Source organism: Asterias rubens, chromosome 22 (genome assembly GCF_902459465.1).
Source record: "Asterias rubens chromosome 22, eAstRub1.3, whole genome shotgun sequence".
NCBI classification, from domain to species: Eukaryota; Metazoa; Echinodermata; class Asteroidea; order Forcipulatida; family Asteriidae; genus Asterias; species Asterias rubens.
The window spans coordinates 774,281-792,208 of record NC_047083.1 but is presented as its reverse complement, the minus strand read 5'-3'; the positions used below and the strand labels follow the sequence as shown (position 1 = coordinate 792,208).

General features: G+C 38.2%; 1 protein-coding gene across 2 annotated transcripts in view; it reads left to right on the top strand.

Annotated features, from left to right (window-relative positions):
* LOC117305287 (CD151 antigen-like) overlaps window positions 1–17,928 on the top strand; it is a 39,513-nt gene that overhangs the window by 5,372 nt on the left and 16,213 nt on the right. The window contains exons 1-3 of one of the 2 annotated variants that reach the window (XM_033790135.1): window positions 10,037–10,211; window positions 10,672–10,794; window positions 13,809–13,905. The gene's annotated coding sequence lies outside the window, so the exon portion shown is untranslated. Of the gene's footprint in view, window positions 1–10,036; window positions 10,212–10,671; window positions 10,795–13,808; window positions 13,906–17,928 lie in introns of those variants that run through there. The other variant, XM_033790134.1, reaches the window with a different exon arrangement.

Below are 17,928 nucleotides of genomic sequence, written 5' to 3'. Positions count from 1 at the left end.
TTCAATTTTCCAAAAAGTATTTTTTGCTTGTAATTTTTTGAAGGAATTTATGCAACTTTTCCCTGATAATGGCTGCAATCATCAAAGTACATGGAGGCCTGGTCTCTGTTGCCCGTGGTCTTGGCCTTGATGCCCATTCAAATCAAAGCTTTCCCCATTCACTTCAAGAATATTGCAATAGCCTATAGGCTATTAAAGTGACCTTTGTAAAAAAAAAATGGCCTTGCCCTCTCATGGCGCCTATGCCTTATTGCTTAGGGTGTTGCTTAGGACATCCTATACTTCAATCAATGCTCGTCCACAGACGTCCTGCGACACAGCCTCTTTTCAGACAAAATAACATTTTAGGAGTACCAAAAAGACCAGGGGTCGATTTCACAAAGAGTTGGGACTAGTCCTAACTTGGGACAAGTCCTTGGAGATATGAAAAACTCATGGCTTGTCCTAATTTAGGACAAGTAACTTGTCCTAACCCGACATAAGACTAGTCCTAACTCATTGTGAAATCCACTGCAGGGCCCATGCATGCAGAATTCCGCGCTTACAATGTACGTCTCATAAAATTATGCGCTTTACAAGGCGCCGTCGACGTGAGATACTGTTGAAAGCCTCATAAGAGATTGGTAGCTGTCAGCAAACTGCCACTCAGAGCTTGACCCTTCCTTACACCTTGAAGATGTTTCTCATCTTCTTCCCTGAGAATCCTTAGCCCTATTACAGACTCGTTCCCAATCCTCACGTCGCCACTGAGTCAGTGTCTGGTACCCTGTCTGTCCTCACTTTGTTACAGCTGTGCAGCCTGCTTTTACAATCCCAACAATTAGATGACACCAAAGCCGCTGTTAAAAAATGTCTTTACTCATTCTCCAATTGGGGACTTTTTTATGAACACACATCGAAAGGAAAGAAGACATGGCCTAGAGCTCCTTTTAGGAAATTAATTAGATCCTTGGTGACTCTGTCTGGGCAAAAATGTATTTATTATTATCATTTTATTTCCCTGTGCAAATTCAATCAAATTACACACCAAAGAGATGCAAAATACTAGATATAAATGAAGAAGGCTAGACTGAGGAGGAAAATGCAAATTTTTCTGTAACCGAAAAGTTCAGTCTGCGAAAAAAACAAAACTCTTGAGCAATAACAAAGAGACTTGAGACAAGGTGTGATGAAAATCAGCAAAACCAAAACTCTTGAGCAATAACAAAGAGACTTGAGACAAGGTGTGATAAAAATCAGCACACGGTTAATTTAACTGCTTTGTTCAACTGTTCACAATAACTTTTATCATTTTACCTCACAGACTCAGTTATATTGTCATTTGCCAAACTGCCCCCACATATGTATCAGCCACTTTTACAAATAAATACAATGTGAGCCACATGCATCCTTTTGGAGCCTCTTGGCCATAAATTTATTCCTCCAGGGTGTGAAGCAGTCACCCCCCCCCCCCCAAATGAACAGCTTTCCCCTATCTTCCAATATCCCTTCCAATCTCTTCCCAGCTTTTCATAAGTTTTTTTTTAATAATGTAGACAGGTATAAGCTTGTGAACAAGATTATAGACTAAGCTGCTGATAAGAGAAACTCATATTTGTAGAGGCTGGGCTTTATCAGAACGCAAACACTGGCTGTAGTGTGTTTGAATTTACAATCTAAACATTGAAGTACTTGGAAAAGCACTGAGCAAATTTGTATAAAATGGTAGCAGACAAATTAAGATTAAACCTTGTAAAATAATTGTACAAGTTTGAAGAAAGTGTAGGTCTGTATTGTACTATTTAAGTTATCTGAAATGTGCTTAGTATATAATGTTCCTCTTTTCTTGAAATGTTTTTAAATCCCTTTCTCTAAAACCACATCATTTGAAGGGAATTGTTTCTTAAAAATGTTATACCATAGCATCAGCTGCAGTGCTTCTTACGAGTAAATTTGTATGGTCATTATTTGTTGAGTAAATACCAAAGGTATATTCCCCTTCATTTAAGTCCCAAAGCTAAAGACAACAATTCCCAATGATACAGATATCATGTATAACTAAATAAATTCACACCTCCAAGCTACCTTCATTTGGGGAAGGTAGAAAACACTCAATTGCTCTCACTGCCAAAACATTACCAGGACAAACAATAACATGTTGTTTCCTGGACATGATGAGGTTTGGGGGGGGGGGTTGAAAAAAGTGTTGGCAATATTAATTTGATGCTACACATTGAAGTTTTTTCTTTTTTCACATACAGGCATGATAACTTTCTTTTTCACTGCGGTCTCCAAAGAATGTGTCTTTAAAATCATTTAAATACTCTGGACACTATTGTTAATTGTAAAAGACCAGTCTTCTCACTCTGCGTATCCTTGAGGTCTCGAAATAAAATTCATGGAAAATTACCTCTTTCTCGAAAACTACGTCACTTCAGAGGGAGCCGTTTCTCAGAATGTTTTATACTATCAACCTCTACCCATTACTCGTCACCAAGTAAGGTTTTATGCTAATAATTATTTTGAGTAATTACCAAACGTGTCCACTGCCTTTAAATACTGTCTAACCCTGTTGTACATGATGATGTAGGCTTCCAACCAAAGGTTTTTATTGCCATTAATTTTAAGAGTGATTACCCAACGTAAAGGGCTACCTTCCCATTAATTACCCAACGTAAAGGGCTACCTTCCCATTAATTACCCAACGTAAAGGGCTACCTTCCCATTAATTACCCAACGTAAAGGGCTACCTTCCCATTAATTACCCAACGTAAAGGGCTACCTTCCCATTAATTACCCAACGTAAAGGGCTACCTTCCCATTAACGAGCATGTTTGCCAGTGTTGTTTACCATGATGGGAAAAATTAACATAAATCAGCAAGGAAAATTACTCTTCGTAAATTGAAAATGCCCTTGTCTCGTCAAAGATTTCATTCCAGACCAAATAAAATAAAAATTCAATTGTATATTAAAATGTTGAATATTTTCTCAGAAATAATTGATGCATAACAGGTGCATTTAAGTTGAGGAATGAATATTCTGAAGGTTAAACACTTGTTTCCGGGGGGGAAAGGCAGGATTTTGTGTCTTAAAATTTTTTTGTTTTCCAAGTGTTTTGATTTATTCACTTTGCATGACTCTCTGTCATTAAATCTGGAAAGTCTGAAAGTCTGTGGGAAACTTTTGAAGGAGCACCAAGGCACTGTGTAATGCCACAGCCCCAAAGCAACCTTTAAAGGATTGCTTCAAGTAGGTTTAACAAATACTAAACCAATAATTTGACATCCAGAAAGTAACAGATTAACCAGTAACTTGTAGCAAAAGATTGTAAAATTGAATGAGTGTTGTCTGTTGCAATTTACTGCATTCAGCCAGTCGATAAACAAGTATGGAAGTCAACCAAGTGTTATAGCTAAAGACCATGTCTTAATTAATGGCTTTGGCAGTTGCTGTGGCCTGAAAGACAGCAAGTCATATTCTTTAACATTGCTTGCCCTAGCAGCCGTAGTTAAAGACATAGCCAATGAAGCTGAATTTGGACACATTCTGACATCTCACTCCCTCAAAAGAAACCAATTCACTTTTTGCATTGCTCCAAGATTGGTGTGTATGCGCATTGAGACTACACCCTTCAGCCAAATTGGTTGCCTAGCAACCAATAATGATGTCATCAGCGAAAAAGGATGCCTATACGCATACCATTACATTTGGTACATCCCTATACAAGAGCAAATATAGCTTGGTTTCTAAAACACTGCTGCTATAATGAATTTTGAACAAGATTTTTTAAATATATACAAACAAGAATTTTTTTCTTATTTTTGTATTTTTAATTTTGTTTTAATTTGATATATTTGTTTTGATTACAGGGACACTGGTGTAAAGTATCTTCTGCTGATCTTTTTATCACGTATAAAGATGTCTAAAGTAGTCAATAAATAATAAATAAATATTATCACCTATGTGACACTTTGCACTAGGATTCCAATTTCATAATAATTAACTTGAGATTTTGTTTTTCATCAAACATGTTTGATAAATCCTAAGTAAGGATCATATATTTGAAACGTAAACCTCAAAAGAATGCTACAAAGAAACCAGACGCAGTTAATTAGCAATTCCGACGCAAAACCCAGTAATCCGAGCGATTGAAATTTGAGAATTTGTTTACTGTACCCTTACTCCCGCAAATATTACCTCCTGACCAACAAATTTATTCACTCAGTCAACAATATACACTCTCGATCCGACCGGAGGAGAAAATAAATACGTCTTACATTTCTCTAGATTTCTGACACATCCCGACACCTAGCGTACATTTGGAATAAATTTATTTTTCCGTGCGGCTGTAAGCGCTATTCCATGAAACCCCTAACACCCCAACCCCTTCTTCTTCTGAAACGAAGAACGCTAAGGCTGGTGTAATTAAATTATCACCTCTACAACAAATGGACTTTTCCGAAGCAATGCTCTTAGAAAGATTACTAAAATGTCCGTCAACTCACACATGGACTGGATTTTTTTTCTTCCTCAATCTCTCTGAGGTTTTGTCTCCATCATCGTCTGCTCTGGTCTTGTAAAGGTTTTCTGCTCCCACCGCCCTGGCTGGCTCTGGTCGTGGTGGTTTGCGTTGGTGGACGCTGAATGTGTGCATGAGAAAAGACCGTAATGACTCTTATCTATTTATAGGAAAGCAGATGTTTTGAATTCATTTCTTGCCCTTAGTTTTAGTTGTCTAGGAATAAGGGGGTGAAAAGAGCAGTTGATTTTGTGTCTGCTACAAACATTAGTATTACTCAATGTTTTGAATTCATTTCTTGTCCTGACTATAATAGTCTGAGAAAAGGAGGGTAAAAGGAGCAGTTCAGTTTTGTCTGCTACAATTTGTATTATTCAATATTTTGAATTAATATATTGGACTGACTTCAAAAATTTTAAGAACAAGTTCACTTTTCTGAGAGTCCTTGGTGCCACAACTAGAATATACAAAATGCAAATTATTCGTGCAGAGAAAACCACTCACCAACTCGTATACTTTCTCTTTATTGACTCTGCTACCCCTGACTGATCTGATAGAACACTATCCCATACTTAGGGTTCAAGGACGAAACTGTTGGGGCGCAAAAATTAAATCAAGACGTCTGAAAAAAAAAATCCAGAGGATGGGATCAATAGACTTGACATTGATATCGACATTTCGTGTTTCAGCGAAGAGTTTACTGTAGCTGTCCAAAAAGGGTATTGGCAAAACCCTGGAGCAACGGACCCTGCAGAGAAAAAGGCTTGATTTGAATGTAGTGTTGTCTGGGTAGTTTTTTGACACCCGGTTGCAATGTGGACACCCTTTCATTTAAATGTACTGGTTCTTCAGTGAACAATTTGGAGTTAGGACACCCAGTTTTTAAATTTCCAGCAAAGTTTGATTTCCTTTCCTTTGCTATTAAACCTTGCTACAAGGGTGCATGCAGCAGCGACAGATCGCTTTTATTTAAAACGTGGGGATGGGGGAGGGGTAATGTCACCCTGTACTATGCAGGCCTGGAATTACATGCAGACCATACAGTTAGCCTCCGTTGCCCCTGGTCTTTGCCTTTGTGCCCCTTCAAAAGTTTCCTGTTAACTTTAAGATTGTGCAATGGAAGTGCCCTTTGCAAAATGAAAATGGCCATGCCCTTTCGAAGTTTCAAGGCCAGATCATATGCCAAAAGAATGTCTTATCAATAGGGGACTTTCGGGACGCTTGGTGGCAGCAGACTTACCAGATAAAATCCATTGTACTTGGTAATGTGCGCATGCTCAGAACTATGATAACAATGGAAAATTACCTGGTAAGTCTGCTGCCACCTAAGCGTTCAACAGTCTCCAATTGTTAGGAAAATATTTGATAGTTTGGGGTTTCTGTTTATCCTAGGCATTTCCTGTCCCCTCCTCAACTTATACTGGGCTTGAATTGCTGGTAGTGGTACCGTCCCCACAACAGCCCAGCTTTCCTAAATGTCCTTGTAGTTCCCCAGCCAACAGACATAACACATTTTAAATATGTATTCTGGTAAATGTCTATTCAATCCTCAAAAGTGTAAACGAATTTTTTGCAATGGTTTTCCACCCACTTCAGAAATGGTATTGCATAATTTGGTTTACAAAATTTTATCACCAAACAGTTATCACTAAATATTTTTTGTGAAAAAAACAAAAACATTCTGTACAATTTCAAATTAGTTTGATACGTCTCCATCTACCATTGTTTTTTTTACTAGCAATCAATTTCCAGTTTTTAGTTTCAGATTCTTACCGCATCCATAAAAACACAATGAATCCTTTCGCTAAAGAAAACAAACATTGGTCTCACAGTGGGGGCGAATGATGCTAGTATGTTCCTGGGGAAATTAATTCTCTTTTTTCGTTGGACAGGGAGCATCAATCTATGGTTCGACATCACGCTTCATCGCACATTGAATGTCCCCAGGCACTGGCTGTGATCTGAAATACATCTGTCTGCGTTTTATATTATTCATAGTATATCTTGTACAAACAAGAATACATCGACGACGAACCTTCCCTCCTCACCCATGAATTTTTTAAAACTGTACGGGAATTTAGGACTAGGGTTAATTTATAAACGCACAGATTTTTCTTTGCATTGGTTGTGTAAGAATGTTTGTAATGAGAGGGTTTATGTTGTGTTCCATGCATTTTTATACATAAATATACACTTTGTATGCGTGGATAAGGGCTGGTTTATGAATTGGTCCTCTCTTTTTTTCTTCAAATTTTATTTTCAGACTATTTTCTTGAAGGGAAGGTACACAATGTATGTTTCGTAGTCACTCTTATAAAAACTTTTGGTTGGAAGCGAACGTCAGCGTTCGATAGAAACATTTCACCTTGAAATAATGTGGTTATGTACAAAGATATTAATTTTTATGTCCAATAAAATGTTGAGGGGAACTTTAAAGGGAATGTAACGCTTCTCAGATTGAGTATTCCAATAATAGATTATTCTTCCTGCACGGACATATTTGCTCCGAAGTTTCGACTCAAAAATCCAACCACCTTTTGAAATGAAATTTTCACATGTCAGTTTTATGGTAAACATGCAGGCCCTACATCTACAATGTACAACTATAGGATTAAAACAATTAGTGGGTTCGTGTTTACAGTCCCTTTAAAGAGTTTATGTTATCACACAAACATTTTGCCCGTTAAGCTTCCTCCGTCATTAATAATTTTCCATCACTCAGATTTCAGCACATAATTTTCTCGATAACACTTGCCCTTTAAAGTCCACTCAACATTAAACCCCAAGGTATACTTCAGTTAACATCGCCACACCTGCCCTTTAAGCTCCTATTGGCATAAAAATACAAGATCCCCCCAGCAGGGGAGAGTTTTGCTCAGCGATCGGTGGCGTGTATTTTTAAGCTGATAAAAATTCATGCAACCCCGGCGTTTGACGAGATCCATGGCGAATTCTAACAGCGGCACTTAAACCATTAGGGTACTGTCTGCGTTGCGCCCGAAGATACTTGCTGTATACGACCAAGTGGTTGATTTAAAGGGCAGGTTGGGATAGAGGTTGTTGTTGTTTTTGTTACCAGGTGGACGCTTTTTAAAGGTAGTGTTGTTGTTGGCTCGAGTCTGGGTTTTGAGTCCGACTCGATTCTTGGTATTTAGTGATTCGTGACCAAAATGCTGAACAATCTACTAGTTTTCTCTGAAGCTACTTTATATCTGAGGCGGCCACTTTTCAAAATCTTCCAGGTGTTCCTGGGTGGTGCTACCCGTAAGGTGCCTCTAGGAGTGGGCCCTGAACCAGGTGCGGTTGATTGTAGGCTGTCATCTAGTGCATCCCAAACCCCTGTCAGGCCTGTATGCTTCCCCTAGGAGGAAATTGTAATTTTCTACTGGAGCATTTCAAGGGCACCAAGGCAATGATCAGGGGGCATGGAGGCAATCACCTATGTTGCTTTCGTGAAGTATCATGCCTGTTCTGTGGATAATATTGGATGGTCACACAGTGGGAGGGTTGACAGTGAACTATGTAGCGCTCTGCATTTACCACATAATACTGCTAACATTCAAAACCACTGTGGATAATTGAATGGTCAGACAGTAGGAGGGTTGACTGTGTACTTCACCACACCATGTAATCACACACCACACCATATAATCACACAAGCCATTTTTAGTAATGGCAGACAACACGATACTAAAACACTAGTAGGTTTGGGTAAATCTGATCACATCCACCCAAACTAGACAGTGCAACGCAATTACCATTTTTATAAAAGGCTAATTGCAGGCTGGCATATAATGCATTCACTTACACCTGTCTGTCAAAACAATGATGGATGATGTTGATGGGTCAGACAAAACCTATAGAAGAATGCCAATATGTCATAAAATTAATTGTCCTGGGTATTAATTTGGTATTGTATCTATTTTTGTGGCAGTTAATTGCATAGATGTGAATGATTTATATAGCAAAACCAGACCTGCATATTTAAAAAACCTATTGCACAACTTATGTTCTAGAATATTTGCATATATGTTAAGATCAGCAATAGAAGAAAATTCCAGTCATTCGAACACAGGGATGTGATTTCTCTGTTTTTAAACGGAATTCAGTTTGTTTTTGCCTCAAGAAGAAGAAGAAAATTCTGGTTTTTTTTCATAATTTTTTTTAAAGAACAAACTTTAAAAGCAATGGAGATATAACCATGTAATTGCGCCCCAGATTGTAGAGTAGGACTTATAAAACCAAAGATAAATGTTAATATTGGGCTTCGTGCTCACGTTTTTGAGCTCGCATGCTTTCACGCATGCTTTCACAGCCTATCACATCCATGCAAACAACACATTTTTAGCCTGTAATTTTTGCTTAAATATTCCCGTAGAATATGTAACCTTAATAGCAAACTAAACAATACATAATGTCTTTTTGACTATCAGTGATTGTGAGTGCACGATCCTAAGACATATGTTTGTCTTCTATTGAGTAAACCAAACCCCATTTACGTAATCACGTCCACGACCGTCGTTTAACCAGTCCCCCGCTTTCACTGGTAAAGGAGGACTCTATGAACGATTAATTTCCTGTCATGATGAATTGAGTTGAGGAAGGGAGGGCAGGGGATAAGGAGTCAATTTGTCATCTTAAGGAATGGATATCAATGGATTTAGCTCGACAGATTAACATTTCCTGTTAATTTTATATTAGGAAATTATCGTTAATTTCATAATCCCATTGAGTGGATGGAGGAGCTTTGACGTCTCTTTGTCATACACTGTTTGACAAAGAAGTGACGCATTGGCTCTAGAAAGACAATAAACCAGGTAGATACAGATATCTGGTGAACAGGTAGAGTTTAAACATGTATACGTTACCTACATGTATGTAAAGTGAGTAATCTGAGAGTTGTAGATTTACTCTAATGTTCAGCTGTTTCAAACAGAACAGTCTCGCACACCATCTTGTCTACACAACCATCTTCAAACAAGGGCTAGTCATAATCCAGCTAACCACCCACTACTTAAAATAGAAATGATTCAGATTCAGGCCTGATACTTCTAAAGGTATCAGAGGTGATTGCCTCCATGCCCCCTGGTCATTGCCTTGGTGCCCTTGAAAATGCTACAGTAAAAATTACTAATTCCTCATAGGGTGCCCTCCAAGCAGAAGAAGCCTTGTTGCCCTTGCCCTTTCAAAAACAAAGCATACAGGCATGATGCAGGTTCTTCTAGATATTTAATTCTTAGTTCTGATCATCAGGAAGATTTTAAATTCAACCAATTATACAAATTATCAAATTTAGGTTAACATTTATAAATAAAAACCCATTTATCCTCTTGCTCTAAATCGCGATCTGCAAACAAGACACGGTGAATCATAGTGTGTGTTGTCACAACGTCTGTTGGTACTTCGCCTTCATTGGTGTCCCAATGAATAATGAGGTTTATTGAGCCAAGGACATACAATATTCTATACCTAGATGACTTATCTGTACGGGTCTTAGTTTTGCCGATGCTTTTGTGTCTAGCAGCTGCCCGACTATTGAGCGAGGTTTCTCGGGAAATCCGACATCTTGACGTTGGATGCTGGTGGAGAAATCCGGTATTGATGTTTAAAGGCATTAGACATCATGAGTGACATCGTCGATGACATCATGTCAAATGAATAATTATGACATTTCGTTTGGAAATTTGAGAATTGGACTGAATGCTCTTCCAGGTAAAAACAAATGAATTGATTTGTTAACCATGAAGAATAGAAACAGTACAACATTTGAGAGTCTTGACTTTAAAGGATGTGTAAAGGCTGTGTCACACAGCGAGGCGATAAGTTCCTGGCAGTCTTAGAGAAGCAAGAACTCAAACATTATTTTTTTACTGGAAGACAGTAAGAGACTCTTCAGAGAAATACTTTTTGTTAAATCGATTGGATCTAGACGAGTTTCCATTTCAAAGTTTCAAAGGCATGCTGTGTATGGATGTGAATATAAACATGTCCTATCTCAGCCTCTTTATGCATTTCTGTCCCATTTGTTTGGTTTGGGCCAAGTTGGTTTCCCTGTTGTGTTAAAAAGTTGGCACATTAGAGAAATAAATGTATGAAAGAGAAATATATGTATGATGAGCATCGATTTTTCATTTTCTTATTATCTTTTCTTCTGTTTATTTTTCTCTCTTAGATTCTGATGTTCCACAGCCATCTAAGACGCTGTCAAAACAGAGTTGGTCGTTTTTGACAGAATTCTGTGGAGCTGTGGAAGGAGACGGGAGAAACCTTCTAAAATTTTCTCTCAACATAAAAGGTAAAATTCTATATAAAAAAATTGACATATTTTCTTACATAACCACATTATTTTGAGTTGAAATATTTCTGAAAATGCTTTATACTTTCAAAAGCTGCTGTATGTTTCTTACCAGTGTTTTATTATTTATTATTAATTTTAAGAACGATTACAAATTAATTTGTAAACTGTACCTCAAAGTCTCTGAAGATGTCTTGCTCTAAGTAAACTCAGAGGTCTGGATCCCCGCAGGATCAAAACGAAATCCTTGGAAGAGAATCTTAATTAAGTAGGGACCCCTGTATAATAAAAACATGCCTTGGATGTAATTTCCAGTAACACAACTCTCCTTAATACTGCAGGAAATTGTCCTGAAAATAAACCAACCGTCCCATTTTCCGATGAACAAAATTGAAAATCTCCCTGAACGTGGAACCTTTATCCATATTATATTGAATGTAATTCTAAATATTTCCCAGTCAGTTTCCCTTGTGGTTTATTACTAGATATCTAAATAATTATTTCCCTGATTGCAAGACAAAATGTTAGCAGCTCGTTTCTATGAGAGGGAGTTGGGAAGAGAAAACACAAACTAAGAAAGAAAAAAGAAATATGACACCCACCTATCTGTTTAAATTGATGTTATTGCAGTCGGACCATACAAATGTAAACGCTATAACTTCCAGCTCAACCTCGTATTGCTTGTTTACTCAGCTTTTCAAACTCCCTGTGACGGAACTAATAATTTGTGATATTGCCGAATTCTAATCGGCCGCTGTCGGCCAAGTTTCCTCGGAATTATTACATGTGCACTTGTTAAAGTTATAGGTGTAAAATTGTAAGTGCTTTGACATTAAGAAAGATGTCTGTAATTTTAATTTGTCTGAGGAACGCTTGAAATAAAAATACTGTCAGGCTTGTTCATGTGTAGCTGAAGATTTGTCTTAAAATTTGACAGGAAACCCCAAAATGCGATTAACAGTGATACTCTTGGTTATGGCTGCCTCAACTTTAAGGAGATGGTTTTAATTTTTAAAGGCAGTGGACACTATTGGTAATTGTCAAAGACTAGCCTTCACAGTTGGTGTATCTCAACACATGCATAAAATAACAAACCTGTGAAAATTTGAGCTCAATCGGTCATCGAAGTTGCGAGATAATACATGAAATGAAAGAAAAATAACCCTTGCAACACGAAGTTGTGTGCGTTTAGATGGTTGATTTTGAGACCTCAAATTCTAAACTTGAGGTCTCAAAATCAAATTCGTCGAAAATTACTTCTTTCTCGAAAACTATGGCGCTTAAGAGGGAGCTGTTTCTCACAATGTTTTATACCATCAACCTCTCCCCATTACTCGTCACCAAGAAAGGTTTTATGCCAATAATTATTTTGAGAAATTACCAATAGTGTCCACTGCCTTTTAAGATTGATTCAAGTTTTGAAGACGAAAATATTGTCTTCTATTTAATGTACGTGTAGCTCTTTATGTACACTGACAAACAACTTTAAAAATTCTCACTGAATTTATGCAGCCCCGAAACAAAATGATACAAAAAAACAGTCGAAGGGATTACTTCAAATGAAAACACTTCTGAGAAAAACTAAATTGCACAATCCACCCCTCCATTCGACGACACGGCGGCAATTTGTTCATGCATTAAGATAAAAACTGAGTCAGAAAATGACAATTAAATAATGGAGCGTTCTTGAAGATTACAAAATGATCCTCGGGCCGTTTCACAATGACTCACCAAAGGAACGGTCGTTAGATTTGGTCATCGCAGAAGCACCGCGATGATCAGTCGTATTTATTGCTTTCTTATATCTCGGATGATATTTAAAGGGCCAACTCACTGGAGTTACAATGTACCACAGACCATAAGATCCTCGCCAACAGTGGATGCTTTCAAGCGCAATTTCAAAACCTATTTATTCCTAATGTGATCAAATTGCTGATGTTTTTTTTGTTTGTTTGTGAGGCACAGGGATCATTTTCAGAACTATTATTATTTTTATGAAAGGAATGCGTACATTTATTCAGTCTCAATATATTGTTTTTCCTTTTTGTGGAGATGAAAATATGAAAAGGTGTCGTGTGATACTAACAACAATAATAATAATAATAATAATAATAATAATATCAAAGTCTCTTAAAGCGTACGTATCTACCAAACAAGGTACTCAAGGCGCTGAGTATATACAAACTTTCAGAGAGATAGGTTATTGCAGTGATGAATTCTGAGACCCAATTATTTAACATTTTATAAAAGTTTACAAGGTGCTACCGCGCATACAGCAGCCACAGCCAGGAACACTGGGGCGAACCCCTTCTCTTTTCGATAAGTGCACTGGGTTCTATTTACATGCGTTAGGCCTACTCAACACATGGGACGAACGGCTTTACGTCCCATCCGAAGGATGAAGCAATTGTTAAGTGTCTTGCTTAAAGACACAAGTGTCACGGCTGGGGATTCAAACCCTCCGTGCTCTTAACCGCTCGGCCACGACACTACCCAACCATTTATTTGATCAGGGGTGGATAGATAGAAGGTTAGGGTTGTGTAACATGATATAACAGCAAAGTTGTTGTTAAATTTCTGTGAAATGTCTATACATGCTGGTACCATGTACTGTACATATAGGTCAGCCCTTGCTGTTGTACTCAGTAAAAAGGCCCAGCGTTTTTTCCAAGGGCAATAAAAGTCAACACTTGCAACAATAAAGGCCAAGACCGCTGCCACCCGAGACCAGGGCCTAGTTTCATAGAGCTGCTATTAAACAGAAAAAATGCTTAACAATTGACTGCTAAGCAGAGTAGAGCAGGATACCAGTCACAAATTATACATGTGAAATAGTAGTTTGGCTGGTAACCTTATTCTGGTAAGCATAATTTTGTTGTGCTTAGCTACTTTTTGTGCTTAAGCAGCTCTATGAAATTGAGCCCTGGTCTTACATGTGTATGTACATTTTATGTTCGTAAGTATACAATTTTTAATCCACCATTTGATAAGAAAATACTTCTGAAATCTTTCAGGGTACGCTGTGGATGTGAAGCCGTTGCTTAGGGGAGATCGTCGTCTCCATGAGGAACTGAAAGTCATCTTTATTTAGAGTACTACAATTTTTGTCAGGTAAGTCATCTTTTGAAAAAAAAAATAGCTGTTGAATTACTTACCAAAATTATTCACATGATCATAACCGTAATGCACAAATTGGTAATGACCTCCTGTTGTGATGTCAGGCCTTCATCAATTTGTTTTCGTTAACTTTGTCTAGGGTAAAAACCAAAATGAGTAAGAAAGAAATACACTATGTCTTTGTTATTCATTTTGGTTTTTACCCATATACACCGATGTGTGTAAGCACTATATACTCAGTACTTACCCAAGTTCTTCTGTGAAAAACTCAAAGGCATATTACTCCGGTGGGATTCAAACCAACGACCTTTGTTATTTTGAACCATTTCTCTTTTGAATTTGTTGGGGTACTTAGTCAAAACTGTCTCACTAAGGAAGGTTGAGTGGAAGATATGGGTCGAGATCTTGTCTAGAATTACAACAAGGACATTTTGAAGGATTAATTTATCAAATATCGTTTCAGAGACATTGTTTTAGTGTATATGACATCTCCCAGTGGAGTAGCGAAGCTGGTAGCTCTTAAAGGCACTGGACACTATTGGTAATTGATCAAATTATATATTACCATAAAAAACTTACTGGTACTTGGTAGCGAGCAACAGAGAGCTGTTGGCAGTTTAAAAAATTGTGAGAAACAATTCTGAAGTAACAAAGTTTTTTGAGAAAGAGGAAATTTCTCACTAAAATATTTCAATCTGTGAGAAAGACTTCATGCCTGAAGCTATTTCACAGGCATCTGAAAGCGAACAAATTTGTGAAACAAGGGTGTTTTTTCTGTCATTATTTTCTTGCAACTTTGATGACCAATTGAGCCTACGTTTTCACATGTTTGTTATTTTATGCACAAGTTGAGAAGACTGGTCTTTGACTTTTACCAAACATGTCAAGGGCCTTTAAACTTTGCTCAAACTTTCATGCCACAAATTTCTACAGGCCGTTTTGAAACTGAATATGATGCCCTGGTTCCGAGAAGGCTCAAACAGATAAGCCTAGCGTTTCTAAAATCATACAATTTCACCTTCGGACTTGAATCTTTTAGGAAATTATAGGTCAACGACTAGTCCCAATTGTTTGGTGTTCAGAAATACACACATGAAACCACGGGAGGTGAAAATGGTAGGCAGCTAAATTCAGAACCGTCTTAAAGGAGTGGTGGAAGGAAGGTCAGGATTTTTAAAATCTTGACTTGGCGAAAAAGACTTTGTCCCGGCTTTGTCTTGTGTCTGGCTGTCATAAGGCTTACATGCCTCCATGCCCTTGTTTATTGCCTTTGTGCTTATTGGCCTTGATTTATGAAAAACGAAACCACCTTTTGAAATGAAAGTTTCACAGGTTAGTTTTATTGTATTATACAGGTCTCTAAATGACCCATGACCCAATGCACCCACTGCAAGTGCCATTGTGCCCTGTGCTTTTGCTGTCCTCTGCAAGGTTCCTATACAAATTTACATTTTCCCCAACAGAAGTGGCCCTTATCAGAGGGAAATTACTGTGCCCTTTCAGGAGTCTGGAGTGTCTATATTATTTATATAGGATTAAAACAATCATACAGCTCCCAAAACAAACGTACACTTTTCATTAGGAAGTAACTATAAATCGAAGTAAACTTGCGAGTACAACCATGGGACAACTCTTTTGTGGGAGTGTTGGCTCTGAAAAGAGCCGGTGTGGTCTTGACGTTTCAAACAGTATACTCTGCTCGTCTTCAGGAGAAAGTGTATACTTACCCTTTAATGCCGTGTTTTAACTGAACCACGGTCTGCACTGTCCCTTTAAACACACCCTATCCTCTCCAAGTGGATCCCTCTTGCACAGTACACTCTGCTCGTCTTTAGGAGAAAGTGTATACTTTCCCTTTAATGCCGCGTTTTAACTGAACCACGGTCTGCACTGTCCCTTTAAACACACCCTCTCCTCTTGGAGTGCATCCCGCTTCTTACACAGCCTGGAGGTCCACCCCTCGCTAAACAGATAATCTGCCTGAAAGGTTAGGGCTGTTGGAGGCTAATAGAGAGAAATGATCAGATGCTAAGATTATTATGCCGAGATGGAATTCCATTCAGGGAAGAGGGAAGCTGGTCTGGAGTGTCTGGTGAACGGTGTAAGTGGACACTGTGGCCAATTTGTATTGGTTTTAAGTTAGAGTGGTCATCTCAGGGGTCAGCGGAGATCTGCTTAGATCATTGAAATTTCTTGATGAGCGTCTCAGAAAGAGACCAACACTGTTTCCTTCTGTGTTACCTTTTGATGAGAGAGTTCAGTTGAATTGAAAGATTTCGTTTGAAAGTGATATTTTATCTAGACCAGTAAAATTTCTTGATGATTCTTCTTAGCTCATTCAAATTTCTTGGTGAGCATCTCAGACAGACTAATGATTGTGCTGTTGCCTCTAAGCTAGTTGACTTCTGTTTTGGTTTTTGGTAGTTTGGTGACTGTTTATTTAATGGGGGAATTCATTCTATAGGTTTCTTTTTTGAGCGTGTTCATTTCTAGATGTTCTTAGCTAATTAAAATATCTTGGTGAGCATCTCAGACCATGGAGCAATTGTCCAATGCTATACATGTAGACCAGTACTAATTGTGCTGTTGTCTTAAAGCTAGTTGCCTCTGTATTGTTTTTGTTGTGTTTGATTGGTTTGTTTCTTGGGAAAGCTCATTTGGTAGATTCATTTGAGAGCGGCCACTCTAGAGGTTCTTAGACCATTGAAATGTCTTGATGACTAAGAGTAAGAGTCTCAGACCAAGCCCTTTCTGTTGCCTTTTTCTTAATTAGCTCATGGTAGCTTTTTATATGATGGGTTTATTGGGTGTTGTCATTTTTGTGGAGACAGCTCTCAACGTTTGACCATGGAGGTAGGAAATTAGATTTTGAATTAATTTTCTTCATGGTTAAAGAAGGTTTTATTTAGGTTACTCGTCAAGGCTCAAATTGTACACTGGAGGACAGACAGGCCACAAGGCTTATGTGTTAGACGATAAATTTGTGACTGGACAAGACCAGTGTTTTTCAATTGAATAAAAGGCTTCATGAACCCCAAAATCTGCCTCTCAGATTTCTAAGAAACCCCCCAAATCTGCCTCTCAGATATCTAAGAAAGCCCTCAAATCTGCCTCTCAAATTTGTTTAAGGAACCCCCAAATCTGCCTCTCAGATTTGTTTAAGGAACCCCCAAATCTGCCTCTCAGATTTGTTTAAGGAACCCCCAAATCTGTCTCTCAGATTTGTTTAAGGAACCCCCAAATCTGCCACTCAGATTTGTTTAAGGAACCCCAAGTAAGAAATCCCCAAATCTGCCTCTCAGATTTGTTTAAGGAACCCCAAAATCTGCCTCTCAGATTTGTTTAAGGAACCCCCAAATCTGCCTCTCAGATTTGTTTAAGGAACCCCCAAATCTGCCACTCAGATTTGTTTAAGGAACCCCAAGTAAGAAATCCCCAAATCTGCCTCTCAGATTTGTTTAAGGAACCCCCAAATCTGCCTCTCAGATTTGTTTAAGGAACCCCCAAATCTGCCACTCAGATTTGTTTAAGGAACCCCAAGTAAGAAATCCCCAAATCTGCCTTTCAGATTTGTTTAAGGAACCCCCAAATCTGCCACTCAGATTTGTTTAAGGAACCCCAAGTAAGAAATCCCCAAATCTGCCTCTCAGATTTGTTTAAGGAACCCCCAAATCTGCCTCTCAGATTTGTTTAAGGAACCCCCAAATCTGCCACTCAGATTTGTTCATGGAACCCCAAGTAAGAAATCCCCAAATCTGCCTCTCAGAATTGTTTAAGGAACCCCCAAATCTGCCTCTCAGATTTGTTTAAGGAACCCCTAAATTGGACTCTTTGATTTGTTCCAGGTCAGTTAACTTCAGTAATGTGCCATGTAATTAGGCCATCTTGCTCAGAAGGAAACAAGAACAGTATCTAATTGTTCTACTTTCATACATTACCAGTCCGTCAGCACTTGATGATTTGCTGCAATTTACTTTGATTTAAGTACATTCCTGCCACAGGATAAATTTACATGGG